This window comes from Triticum urartu, chromosome 1 (assembly GCF_003073215.2).
Source record: "Triticum urartu cultivar G1812 chromosome 1, Tu2.1, whole genome shotgun sequence".
NCBI classification, from domain to species: Eukaryota; Viridiplantae; Streptophyta; class Magnoliopsida; order Poales; family Poaceae; genus Triticum; species Triticum urartu.
Genome location: NC_053022.1, coordinates 496,198,476 through 496,211,830, shown reverse-complemented (window position 1 = coordinate 496,211,830; position 13,355 = coordinate 496,198,476).

The following is a 13,355-nucleotide window of genomic DNA, read 5'->3' as shown; positions in this document are numbered from 1 at the left end:
ATCGACGGTATGGACGCCGATGAAGGAGACGATGAAAAACCAGCGCCTATTGGGCCCTGGAAAGCCACCTCGTCATATGACGTATACATGGTGGACGCACCAAAAGATGACGACGAGGAGCGGAAGGACGCACCGAAGGCTTGTTCCCTCGAGAAGCAGTCAAAGCGGCGACGCAAGCGCCGCCCCAAATCCCGCCTCGACGGAAATAACGATCACACAGACCCAGCGCTGGAGCAGGGCGAACCGCTGCCGGACAACGGCAATCCGGATAATCAAACCGAACAAACAAATTCTATCAAGGATAATGGTCCGGACGACATAACACCGGACAGGCACCCGGAGCAGCAGAATGCCCGTAAAAGACTTGTTGCCACCGCGAGGAGTCTTAAAAAGCATAAGCAAAGGCTCCAGGCTGCACAAGACACACTCCAAATCAGATGGAGTAAAATACTCAACACAGCAGTGAGGTACGGCGACAATCGCCCTTCCAAGAGCTACCCAAAGCGGAAGCTGCTACCTGAATTCGATGAGGAGGCCTCAGACCCCCCACAACCAAATATCAAAGCAGCCACCTGGCCGGATAGACGACCCCTCTACCAACACAGAGCGGCATACAACGCCACTCACAATACAACACGCGACCCATGTGAGGGCTCGCACCCAAAGGACGGTGCAGCAAGATCCATCTATGGACCACGCAAGCGCGCCCCAGCATACAATGCAACACAACAAACATCCGAACAACGCGGTACACCCAGCTACAGGGGTGCCACACACCCCCTATGTTTCACCGATGAGGTGCTGGACCATGAATTTCCAGAGGGATTCAAACCCGTAAACATAGAGACATACGACGGAACAACAGACCCTGGGGTCTGGATTGAGGACTACATCCTTCATATCCATATGGCTCGAGGAGATGATCTCCACGCCATCAAGTACTTACCCCTCAAGCTCAAAGGGCCAGCTCGTCACTGGCTTAAAGGCCTCCCTGAAAGCTCCATTGGAAGTTGGGAAGAGCTCGAAGACGCCTTTCGGGCAAATTTTCAAGGGACTTATGTCCGACCTGCGGATGCGGATGATTTGAGTCATATAACTCAACAGCCCGGAGAATCAGCCCGAAAGCTTTGGAACAAGTTTCTTACTAAAAAGAACCAGATTGTCGACTGTCCGGACGCCGAAGCCTTGGCAGCTTTTAATCATAGCATCGTCCGTGACGAATGGCTCGCCAGACACCTCGGCCAAAATAAGCCGAGAACAATGGCCGCATTAACAAGCCTCATGACCCGCTTTTGCGCGGGTGAGGACAGCTGGCTAGCCAGATGCAGCACCAGCGACCCCAGTACATCTGAAGTTAGAGATGGAAACGGAAAATCACGGCGCAACAGCAATAACAAACGCCGGAATAAAGAAGACAGCATGAAGGGCACGGCAGTAAACGCCGGATTCAAAAGCTCTCGGCCAGGTCAATAGCCACCCTCTAAAGGCGCCAGGGATTAACTGTCCAGCCTGAACAAAATTCTGGACCAAGTATGTCAGATCCATAGTACCCCTGGTAAACCTGCTAATCATACCCACATAGAATGTTGGGTCTTCAAGCAGTCCGGCAAGCTCAACGCCGTACACACGGGGGAGGATACACCAAGTGAAGACGATGATGAGCCTCCCAAGCAAGACACTGGGGAACAAAAGAAATTTCCACCAGAAGTCAAAACAGTAAACGTGTTACACGTGATCAAGGGAAAAAACAATGCGGCACTCCCAGGAATATATACCCAAGTGCCTGTCACTGCGAAGTCCTGCCACTGGTCGTCTCAACCGATCACTTTCGACCATCGCGATTACTCAGCAAGTATCCGACGCGCAGGATGGGCTGCCCTGGTATTAGACCCAGTAATTGGCGGATATCACTTCACACGAGTCTTGATGGATGGTGGCAGCAATATAAACCTAATATATCAGGATACAATCTGCGGGATGGGGTTATACCCAACAAAAATTCGCCATAGCAATACTACCTTTAAAGGAGTAACGCCAGGCCCAGGGGCTCGTTGTACGGGATCCCTCCTACTACAAGTTATATTCGGCTCCCCCGATAACTTCCGTCGCGAGCATTTAACCTTCCACATCGCTCCGTTCCAAAGTGGCTATCAAGCACTGCTCGGACGTGAAGCTTTCGCTCGCTTTAATGCAATACCACACTACGCCTCCCTCACACTCAAGATGCCCAGTCCACGCGGCATCATTTCAGTGAACGGAAATATCAAGCGATCTCTACAAGCCGAAGAGAGTGCGGCTGCCAAGGCAGCCGCACACTAAAGGCGCCCGGACCAGCGAAAGCATCCAATAGGTCGTCAAGACCTCAGACACAAATAATCAATTCCGGCGCCGCTATTTATACCGAATAAATGGTCACACCCCTATTTGTCAATACAAGGGGCTCAACGCGCGCAGACAAGTGGCAATTTCTTTTCATCTTGAATTATACATGGTTTCTTTAAAAACTATCTTTTTGCACGACAACTTTTTTCACCTAAATTCCTCTCTTTTGCAGACGATCATCGTACTACACCCGTCCAGGATACGGCACAACGGAGACACAGGCGCAGACGTGCAGCAGGGACCCGCTCCAAGGATTCTTTTTAGATTAAGACCCTGCATAAACCTTTTTTACTGTCTCTTGTTGATACATATCCACCGTTGAGAAGGATGCTAACGTCTTGGCATGTGGCCACGCCAGAACAATGCACGTACTTGGACACAAGGGGCTTCTTACAAAGGCCATTATTTAGGCCCGGTTTATACCACAGAGACCGAATACCTTAGGGAGTGTTCGGCGTCGCGAGTTTGGCCCTATATGCATCAACTTTGAATCATTGTCTTTGGTCAAATGTTGGGTTTGCACGGCTCCTGTGTTTTGGTGCCTTACGTTCCGCTTTACCGGCTAAGGTAGCACCAGGAGAACTACTGCGATTGTGCCCTGGTTCATCCGGACGAGCACCTCAGTAGAGAAAGCCGAAAACTGACTGTCATGATATAGCGTGAGACTGGTCAACCACTCGATGACCTGTTGGAATGTTAGAATTCCTCCGCCTTAACGAAGGGCCGTTTTCCGGCCAGGCATGTATGCACCCCGGGATCGGGAGAGTGCGGAGCCACCAGGGGCTATCTAGTAGCCCCACTGTCAAACTCCTATGGCTAAGTGAAAGTGCTAAAGCATTATAGTCCGGTTGCCTCGCTCGCTCCGCTATCACCTCCTTAATAGGACCAAGACGTTGGGTTAAGTGTGAACGCATGTTTTTTGCGAGCACCTCCGCATTATATGCGTGGGGGTTGAAGCCGACAGCTGCAATCTTTCAGGTTATACACATGTATACATAAACGGCCGCCCAGGAGGCATCATATTACTTTCAGGCAAAAGTATAAAAATAGCCTTATAAAAATTCATAAAAGCGTTTCTCTTACAATGAGATTACATATCACTCAAACATAATATTTTTTGAGCACTGGGTCTCTATGAAACGAGCACCCTCAAGGACTTCTTCAAAGTAGTGCTCAGCAGCCATTCGACCTATGGTCGAATCCCGCGCCGCAACAGTGGTAGCATCCATCTCCGCCCAGTATGCTTTAACACGGGCAAAGGCCATCCGTGAGCCCTCTATGCACGCCGGCCTCTTCATCGCATTAATGCGCGGCACCACGTCAAGGAACTGCTGCACCAAGCTGAAATAGTTGTTCGGTTTCGGCCTTTTCGGCCATAGCTGATCCACAACAGACCTCATGGCGAGTCCGGACAACCTATTCAGTTCGACCCATTCGGCTAGTTGGTCAGTCAGTGAAAGCGGACGCTCGGGAGAATGGAATTGTGTCCAAAACAGCTGGTCCACTTCACGGTCCGTCTGACCCTGGAAGTACTTGGCCGCATCGGCAGCGCTCGCCGCCAAATCCATATACACATCCTCCGAACTCCACAGCCGATCCAGAGAGGCATACCGTGGATCTCCGAACTTCCTCCGCAACATAAAGGACTTCCCAGCTACAATATCCCCAGCTTCCCGCAGCTCCTCCTTCGCCCTCATAGCAGAACGGATGTCTTTTCTCGTCGCAGCAGCCTTCTCAAGGTCCGATGCCTTTGCTAGGTTTTCCTTTTCATGAACCCGGCAATGGTCGGCGGCGGCTTTTAATTCTATGGCCATCTTGGACATCTTATCTCGGCTCTCGCCATGCGCGGCCTTCTCGGCTTTCAACTCTTCGGTCGCCTTCAAAGCAGCCGCATTATCAAACCTCGCTTGTTCCTTGGCTCAGGCAAGTTCTGCCCGCAAGGCTTCCACAGTGCCAGCTCCATCTGCAGTCACAACATATTAAAGATACTGGCATCATGATGCTCTTACTATGTGGCGTTTACTAGATAATGACACTTACCCTGTGCCTCGTCAAGCCTTTTGTTAACAAGCTCGATGTCGGCGTCTGCCGCATCCAACTGCCATTTTAAATGGGCAAACTCGCTAGTCCGGCTAGCCACCGGAGCTTCCATCACCTGCACATAGAGGCGGTATGGTTATTACCTGGGAATATGATCCTCTGTTCGTCGTCGTTTCCGACGACAACCAGAGTCTCAGGGGCTACTATCTACACAGGGCACACCTAGCATGTGCAGGACTATCATACATTATTTTACATACCTCAAAGCCTGTCAGTAGACTCATAAAAGCTTCATGCAATCCGCTTTCGGCAGACGAGATTCTCTCCATCACCGTATTCATCAGCACACGGTGTTCATTTGAGATGGCTGCTCGCCCCACCAACTCCCTCAGAACATCCGATCGCACACCAGATGGTGCCGGACTCTTTTTTTCGCTCTCTTCGGGAGCCGGACACTAGGAGCTTCGGGGGTCAATGGGATTATCTTCTGGCCTCACCGGACTCAGAGAGGCCCTCCGCGATGACACTTCGGGGTCGCCCGCTTCCGGAGCGGAGGAGTCCGGAGGAGGCATTTCGCTCTCCATCATCTCTGGAAGAAGATCCCCCGAAGACGAGCTCATTTGAGAGGGGCTAAGACCCGAACTGCAAAGATATATGCGGTGGTTATTTTCTCAAAAGAAAACGATGGCATACATGTACTATTAAAGTATTTCGGGTCACTTACGACTCGCTGGAGAATTGATCCCCCCACAGACTTTGTGCGGCAAAAGCACCCCCCGAGGTAAGACCCTCTGTGGGAGACATCTTCTCCCGTTTGGAAGCTTCGGCTTCCGAATCCCTGGGCGCAGTCCTTTTCCTCCTCCGGTCGTCTTCCTTCATGGAGACGCTCGCTCCCTCGGTTAGAATGGGCAGCATTGGGGGCCCGCGTCCGCCTGTATTATCCTCCCCCAGTATCTTCCTTCGAGGGCTTCGGGCAAGGTGCGACCTGGAGCATCTTTTCCAATACCGGATTGTCCAAACCCTCAGGGAGGGGGGCCGAACACCGAATCAACTTCGCCTTTGTTAGCCAGTCCTGGTCAAAAAGTGAATTCTCAGAAATAACTTCGTAACAAATGAGAGATAGTATGTTCGGCCGGAAGATTCCTTACCTGTTCGGCGACGCCGTTGCTGCTCAGGCCCACTTCCTCGGTGATTTCCGGACACTCTACCTGAGGTCCGAAGAACGACTTGTACATCTCCTCGTGCGTCAGGCCGAGGAAATTTTGAATGACACGCGGTCCCTCGGGATTGAACTCCCACAAGCGAAGAGGCCGGCGTTTGCAAGGCTGGACTTGACGAACCAGCATAACTTGTATTACCGCAACCAAACTAAAATCTCCATTGAAGAGATCTCGAATGCGGCTTTGCAGCACAGGCACGTCCTTGGCTGGACCCCAGCTCAGACCTCTGCTGATCCATGACATCAGTTGTGGTGGAGGGCCCGAGCGGAAAACAGGGGCGGCCGCCCACTTGGCACTTCTGGGAGCCGTGATGTAGAACCACTCATGTTGCCACAATTCAGACACCTCTGGAATGGAACCTTTGGGCCATGGAGCTCCCGTCATCTTGCATATTGAGGCACCTCCACACGCTGCGTGTTGCCCCTGGATCATCTTTGGCTTTACTTCAAAGGTCTTGAGCCACAGGCCAAAGTGAGGGGTAACCCGGAGGAAGGCCTCACACACGACAATAAATGTCGTGATAAGGAGAAAGGAGTCCGGAGTTAGATCATGGAAATCTAGCCCGTAATAAAACATCAAACCCCTGACGAAAGGATCCAGAGCAAGGCCTAGACCTCTGAGGAAGTGGGAGACAAACACGACGTTCTCATTGGGTTCGGGGGAGGGTATGGCCTGCCCTCGGGCAGGCAGCCGATGCAAAATCTCGGCGGTCAGATATCTGGCCTCCCTCAACTTTTTGATGTCTTCTTCCGTGATGGAGGAAGGCACCCATCGGCCTTGAAGGCTAGATCCGGACATGATTGAAGGTTCGGAGCACCTGACCTAAACTTTGAGTGTTTGAGCTTGAGGTGGGGGGAAGAATTCGATTGAGCACGGGAGGGAAGAAATAAAGGCCTTGTCCCTTTATAAAGAAGGTGAATATCAAGTGTCCTCTCCGTGGCCGTTTGGACTTGCCTATAGTCTAGGAGTCCTAGAAGCGGTTGGGTTACCCACGCCCGTATTGATGAGAATCCCGGAATAAGGGGACACGATCTCTGCTTTAACAAGATGTGCCAAAGAAACCGCCTCACATGACACGCTGAGGTGGGACAATAAAACGATTCGAATAAAGGCTTGGCCGTGGTGCGTCACACTACGGGATACGTCAGCAGATTAGATTTGTGTAAATATTATTCTCTCTATGGCAATATGTGGAAACTTATTTTGCAGAGCCGGACACTATCTTTGTGTTCAAAATCTTCTATGAAGTACTTGGAGGAGGAACCCGCCTTGCAATGCCGAAGTCAATCTGCGCGCCGGACTCATCGTCATTGAAGCCTGGTTCAGGGGCTACTGAGGGAGTCCTGGATTAGGGGGTGTCCGGATGGCCGGACTATACCTTCAGCCGGACTCCTGGACTATGAAGATACAAGATTGAAGACTTCGTCCCGTGTCCGGAAGGGACTTTCCTTGGCGTGGAAGGCAAGCTTGGCGATACGGATATGTAGATCTCCTACCATTGTAACCGACTTTGTGTAACCCTAACCCTCTCCAGTGTCTATATAAACCGGAGGGTTTTAGTCCGTAGGACAACATACAGAACAACAATCATACCATATGCTAGCTTCTAGGGTTTAGCCTCTCCGATCTCGTGGTAGATCTACTCTTGTACTACCCATATTATCAATATTAATCAAGCAGGACGTAGGGTTTTACCTCCATCAAGAGGGCCCGAACCTGGGTAAAACTTCGTGTCCCTTGCCTCTTGTTACCATCCAGCTTAGACGCACAGTTCGGGACCCCCTACCTGAGATCCGCCGGTTTTGACACTGACAACGCCCCTGCTGGTTCCTCCCCTCGTGTCCCCGAGCTCGCAGACCCCGCGCGCCCCTGCGGGTAAGTTCGCCGGAGACCCACCAGGCCGATGCTCCCCTGCCTCATCCTCGGCGCCTCGTCCCTGAGCTCCGAGTTTGCCTGCCTTGCCTCCTCCCTCTCCACTCCCTGTTTTTCCTTCCTCACCTCACATGTCCCTTCCCCTCTTTCTCTAACAGGAGCCCCGACGCTGATGCCATGACTGCGCCGCTGCTGTCGAGATCCCTCACCCTGGACTTATCCATTTTTGGCGTGCGCTCGCGCGGCCGTCAACCGCGTCGCCGGAGGTCCTCGTCGGCTCCCCATGCTGTTCCTGCAAGGCCTGCAACTGTTTTTGGCCTACTTTTCCTCGGCCTCGACCAAGAACGAGCATTGCTGCTGCCTGCTCGATTCGCACGCACGCACGACTTCCACGTTGACCGGGTCTCCGCGCGTGGCCAGACGGCCATGCCAGGCCCAGCCGCTGGCTTGAACCCCTTTTGTTGGCCGCCAAGACCGCCTGGGGCTGCCTTGTTCTGGTTCACCAGGTTCTGCACCGAAACATCTTCACGGTCAACTAAGTTTTGCTGTCCCGACCAGGACCATCAAGTACCACGACGTCCGTCGATCGCCATGTACCCCTTCGGATACGCAAGTCCCTCGGAGGTCCACCGATGTCTAGTATGTCTCAAGACCCGGATCGACAAGTACCACGACGACAAGTGTGACCCTTCGGATGCGCCAAGTTCGTCTACACAAAAACGCCTCATGTCGGCAAGACCCACAAGTCAGACCCCGAACGATCGACGTCTCGTGGACCGTGTACAACTACCGTCTCCCCGAAGACGTTGGAGTCATCAAGTACCTCTCTGAAATGAACGTGAACGACTACCGCCGCAAGAACGGGACCGGAAAGTCCAAAGACCCCAAGTACCACAACACCGATGACATGAACGTCTACGGAAACTTGTGCAACGATAAACATGTACCACTACCGTCGCCGAGATCGCGAGAACCTCTACTGTCGACCCTAGAGCGTGCGAGAACGACTACTTCCACTACCGCCGTCGCGAGAACGTCTACTTCCTCTACCGTGCACCGAATGAGAACTATCCCGCTTGCACGCTTCGAAGGTATAACCTCGAGACAACATCCGTGAACCAATGCTTGCGATGTTTGAGATGCTCGTGTTTGCACCGTGTCCAAATTGCCACTCGTTTTCTTTGTCGGCAACTCGTGGGACACCCGGAATCCGGGAGCGCCCCACCATCTTTTGCACGCATCCGCACACTTCTCCTTTGCATCGGTATCTCAATTGAGTTACCGGAACCGGAACGCTGCCGTGGCACCGTTTTTGTTATCGTTGCCGTGGCACCCCTTTCCTTTCCACCACGGTGACAAATGCTTCATAATGCTCTTGTCAACTTTTAATAAAAAAATTCATAAACTTGTTCCTGTCATCCGCATCATGATAACAACAATTAAAATGTTTAAAATTGTTGTTGCACCAAATTGCTAATGCATACGGGGATTTACCGGATTTGTTGTTGGTTATATTCGGCCCCATTTAAATTATTTAGACGGTATAGTTTTGTTATGCTTCACTTCTTGCCATGCTAACCAACACTTAATTTTGTTGGGTACATAAACGTGATGGGTTTCGTAGTAATTTCAAAAAATTTCCTACGCACACGCAAGATCATGGTGATGCATAGAACCGAGAGGGGAGAGTATGATCTACGTACCCTTGTAGATCGACAACGGAAGCGTTTGGTTGATGTAGTCGTACGTCTCCACGGCCCGACCGATCAAGCACCGAAACTACGGCACCTCCGAGTTCTAGCACACGCTCAGCTCGATGACGATCCCCGGAATCCGATCCAGCAAAGTGTCGGGGAAGAGTTCCGTCAGCACGACGGCGTGGTGATGATCTTGATGTACTACCGTCGCAGGGCTTCGCCTAAGCACCACTACAATATTATCGAGGACTATGGTGGAAGGGGGCACCGCACACGGCTAAGAATATGATCACGTGGATCAACTTGTGTCTCTAGGGGGTGCCCCTGCCTCCGTATATAAAGGTTCAAGGGAGGGGGGCCGGCCGGCCAGGAGAGGCGCGCCAGGAGGGAGTAGGACTCCCCCCCTTTCCTAGTTGGAATAGGATTCGTGAGGTGGGAAAAGAGAGAGAGAGAAGGGGGGGGGGCGACGGCCCCCTCTCTCCTTGTCCTATTCGGACTAGGGGTGGAGGGGCGCGCGGCCCAGCCCTGGCTGCCTCTTCTCTTCTTCCACTAAGGCCCACTAAGGCCCATATACCTCCCGGGGGGTTCCGGTAACCTCCCGGTACTCCGGTAAAATCCCGATTTCACCCGGAACACTTCCGATATCCAAACATAGGCTTCCGATATATCAATCTTTATGTCTCGACCATTTCGAGACTCCTCGTCATGTCCGTGATCACATCCGGGACTCCGAACAACCTTCGGTACATCAAAATGCATAAACTCATAATATAAATGTCATCGTAACCTTAAGCGTGCGGACCCTGCGGGTTCGAGAACAATGTAGACATGACCGAGACACGTCTCCGGTCAATAACCAATAGCGGAACCTGGATGCTCATATTGGTTCCTACATATTCTACGAAGATCTTTTATTGGTCAGACCGCATAACAACATACGTTGTTCCCTTTGTCATCGGTATGTTACTTTCCCGAGATTCGATCGTCGGTATCCAATACCTAGTTCAATCTCGTTACTGGCAAGTCTCTTTACTCGTTCCGTAATACATCATCCCGCAACTAACTCATTAGTTGCAATGCTTGCAAGGCTTCAGTGATGTGCATTTACCGAGAGGGCCCAGAGATACCTCTCCGACAATCGGAGTGACAAATCCTAATCTCGAAATACGCCAACCCAACATGTACCTTTGGAGACACCTGTAGAGCTCCTTTATAATCACCCAATTAGGTTGTGACGTTTGGTAGCACACAAAGTGTTCCTCCGGCAAACGGGAGTTGCATAATCTCATAGTCATAGGAACATGTATAAGTCATGAAGAAAGCAATAGCAACATACTAAACGATCGGGTGCTAAGCTAATGGAATGGGTCATGTCAATCAGATCATTCAACTAATGATGTGATCCCGTTAATCAAATGACAACTCTTTGTCCATGGTTAGGAAACATAACCATCTTTGATTAACGAGCTAGTCAAGTAGAGGCATACTAGTGACACTCTGTTTGTCTATGTATTCACACATGTATTATGTTTCCGGTTAATACAATTCTAGCATGAATAATAAACTTTTATCATGATATAAGGAAATAAATAATAACTTTATTATTGCCTCTAGGGCATATTTCCTTCAGTCTCCCACTTGCACTAGAGTCAATAATCTAGTTTCACATCGCCATGTGATTTAATAGCAATAGTTCACATCACCATATGATTAACACCCATAGTCCACATCGATATGTGACCAACACCCAAAGGGTTTACTAGAGTCAGTAATCTAGTTCACATCGCTATGTGATTAACACCCAAAGAGTACTAAGGTGTGATCATGTTTTGCTTGTGAGATAATTTTAGTCACCGGGTCTGTTATATTCAGATCCGTAAGTATTTTGCAAATATTTATGTCAACGATGCTCTGCACAGAGCTACTCTAGCTAATTGCTCCCACTTTCAATAGGTATCTAGACTTAGATTCATCTAGATTAGTGTCAAAACTTGCATCGGCGTAACCCTTTACGATGAACCTTTTTTCACTTCCATAATCGAGAAACATATCCTTATTCCACTAAGGATAATTTTGACCGCTGTCCAGTGATCTACTCCTAGATCACTATTGTACTCAGTGGTATGGTATACAATAGATCTGGTACACAGCATGGCATACTTTATAGAACCTATGACCAAGGCATAGGGAATGACATTCATTCTCTTTCTATCTTCTGCCGTGGTCGGGCTTTGAGTCCTACTCAATTTCACACCTTGTAACATAGGCAAGAAACTCTTTCTTTGACTGTTCCATTTTGAACTACTTCAAAATCTTGTCAAGGTATGTATTTATTGAAAAACCTTATCAAGCGTCTTGATCTATCTCTATAGATCTTGATGCTCAATATGTAAGCAACTTCACCGAGGTCTTTCTTTGAAAAACTCCTTTCAAACACTCCTTTATGCTTTGCAGAATAATTCTACATTATTTCCGATCAACAATATGTCATTCACATATACTTATCAGAAATGCTGTAGTGCTCCCACTCACTTTTTTGTAAATACAGGCTTCTCCAAAAGTCTGTATAAAACCAAATGCTTTGATCACACTATCAAAGCGTTTATTCCAACTCCGAGAGGCTTGCACCAGTCCATAAATGGATCGCTGGAGCTTGCACACTTTGTTAGCTCCCTTTGGATTGACAAAACCTTCCGGTTGCATCATATACAACTCTTCTCCCAGAAATCTATTCAGGAATGCAGTTTTGACATCCATCTGCCAAATTTCATAATCATAAAATGCGGTAATTGCTAACATGATTCGGACAGACTTAAGCATCGCTACGGGTGAGAAGGTCTCATCGTAGTCAACCCCTTGAACTTGTCGAAACCCTTTTGCGACAAGTCGAGCTTTGTAGACAGTAATATTACCGTCGGCGTCAGTCTTCTTCTTGAAGATCCATTTATTCTCAATTGCTTGTCGATCATTGGGCAAGTCAACCAAAGTCCATACTTTGTTCTCATACATGGATCCCATCTCAGATTTCATGGCCTCAAGCCATTTTGCGGAATCTGGGCTCATCATCGCTTCCTCATAGTTTGCAAGTTCGTCATGGTCTAGTAACATGACTTCCAGAAAAGGATTACCATACTACTCTGGTGCGGATCTCACTCTGGTTTACCTAAGAGATTCGGTAGTAACTTGATCTGAAGTTACATGATCATCATCATTAGCTTCCTCACTAATTGGTGTAGTAGTCACAAGAACAGATTTCTGTGATGAACTATTTTCCAATAAGGGAGAAGGTACAATTACCTTATCAAGTTTTCTACTTTCCTCCCACTCACTTCTTTCGATAAAAACTCCTTCTCTAGAAAGGATCCATTTTTAGCAACGAATGTCTTGCCTTCGGATCTGTGATAGAAGGTGTACCCAATAGTCTCCTTTGGGTATCCTATGAAGACATATTTCTCTGATTTGGGTTTGAGCTTATCAGGATGAAACTTTTTCATATAAGCATCACAATCCCAAACTTTAAGAAACGACAACTTTGGTTTCTTGCCAAACCACAGTTCAGATTGTGTCGTCTCAACGGACTTAGATGGTGCCCTTTTAAACGTGAATGCAGCTGTCTTTAATGCATAACCCCAAAACGATAGTGGTAGATCGGTAAGAGATATCATAGATCGCACCATATCTAATAAAGTACGGTTATGATGTTCGGACACACCATTACACTGTGGTGTTCCAGGTGGCGTGAGTAGTGAAACTATTTCACATTGTTTTTAACTGAAGGCCAAACTCGTAACTCAAATATTTTACTTCTGCGATCATATCGTAGAAACTTTTTATTTTGTTACGATGATTCTCCACTTCACTCTGAAATTCTTTGAACTTTTCAAATGTTTCAGACTTGTGTTTCATCAAGTAGATATACCCATATCTGCTCAAATCATCTGTGAAGTTCAGAAAATAACGATACTTGCCGTGAGCCGTAACACTCATCGGACCACATACATCAGTATGTATTATTTCTAATAAGTCAGTTGCTTGCTCCGGAGAACGGAGTCTTAGTCATCTTGCCCATGAGGCATGGTTCGCAAGCATCAAGTGATTCATAATCAAGTGATTCCAAAATCCCATCAGCATGGAGTTTCTTCAT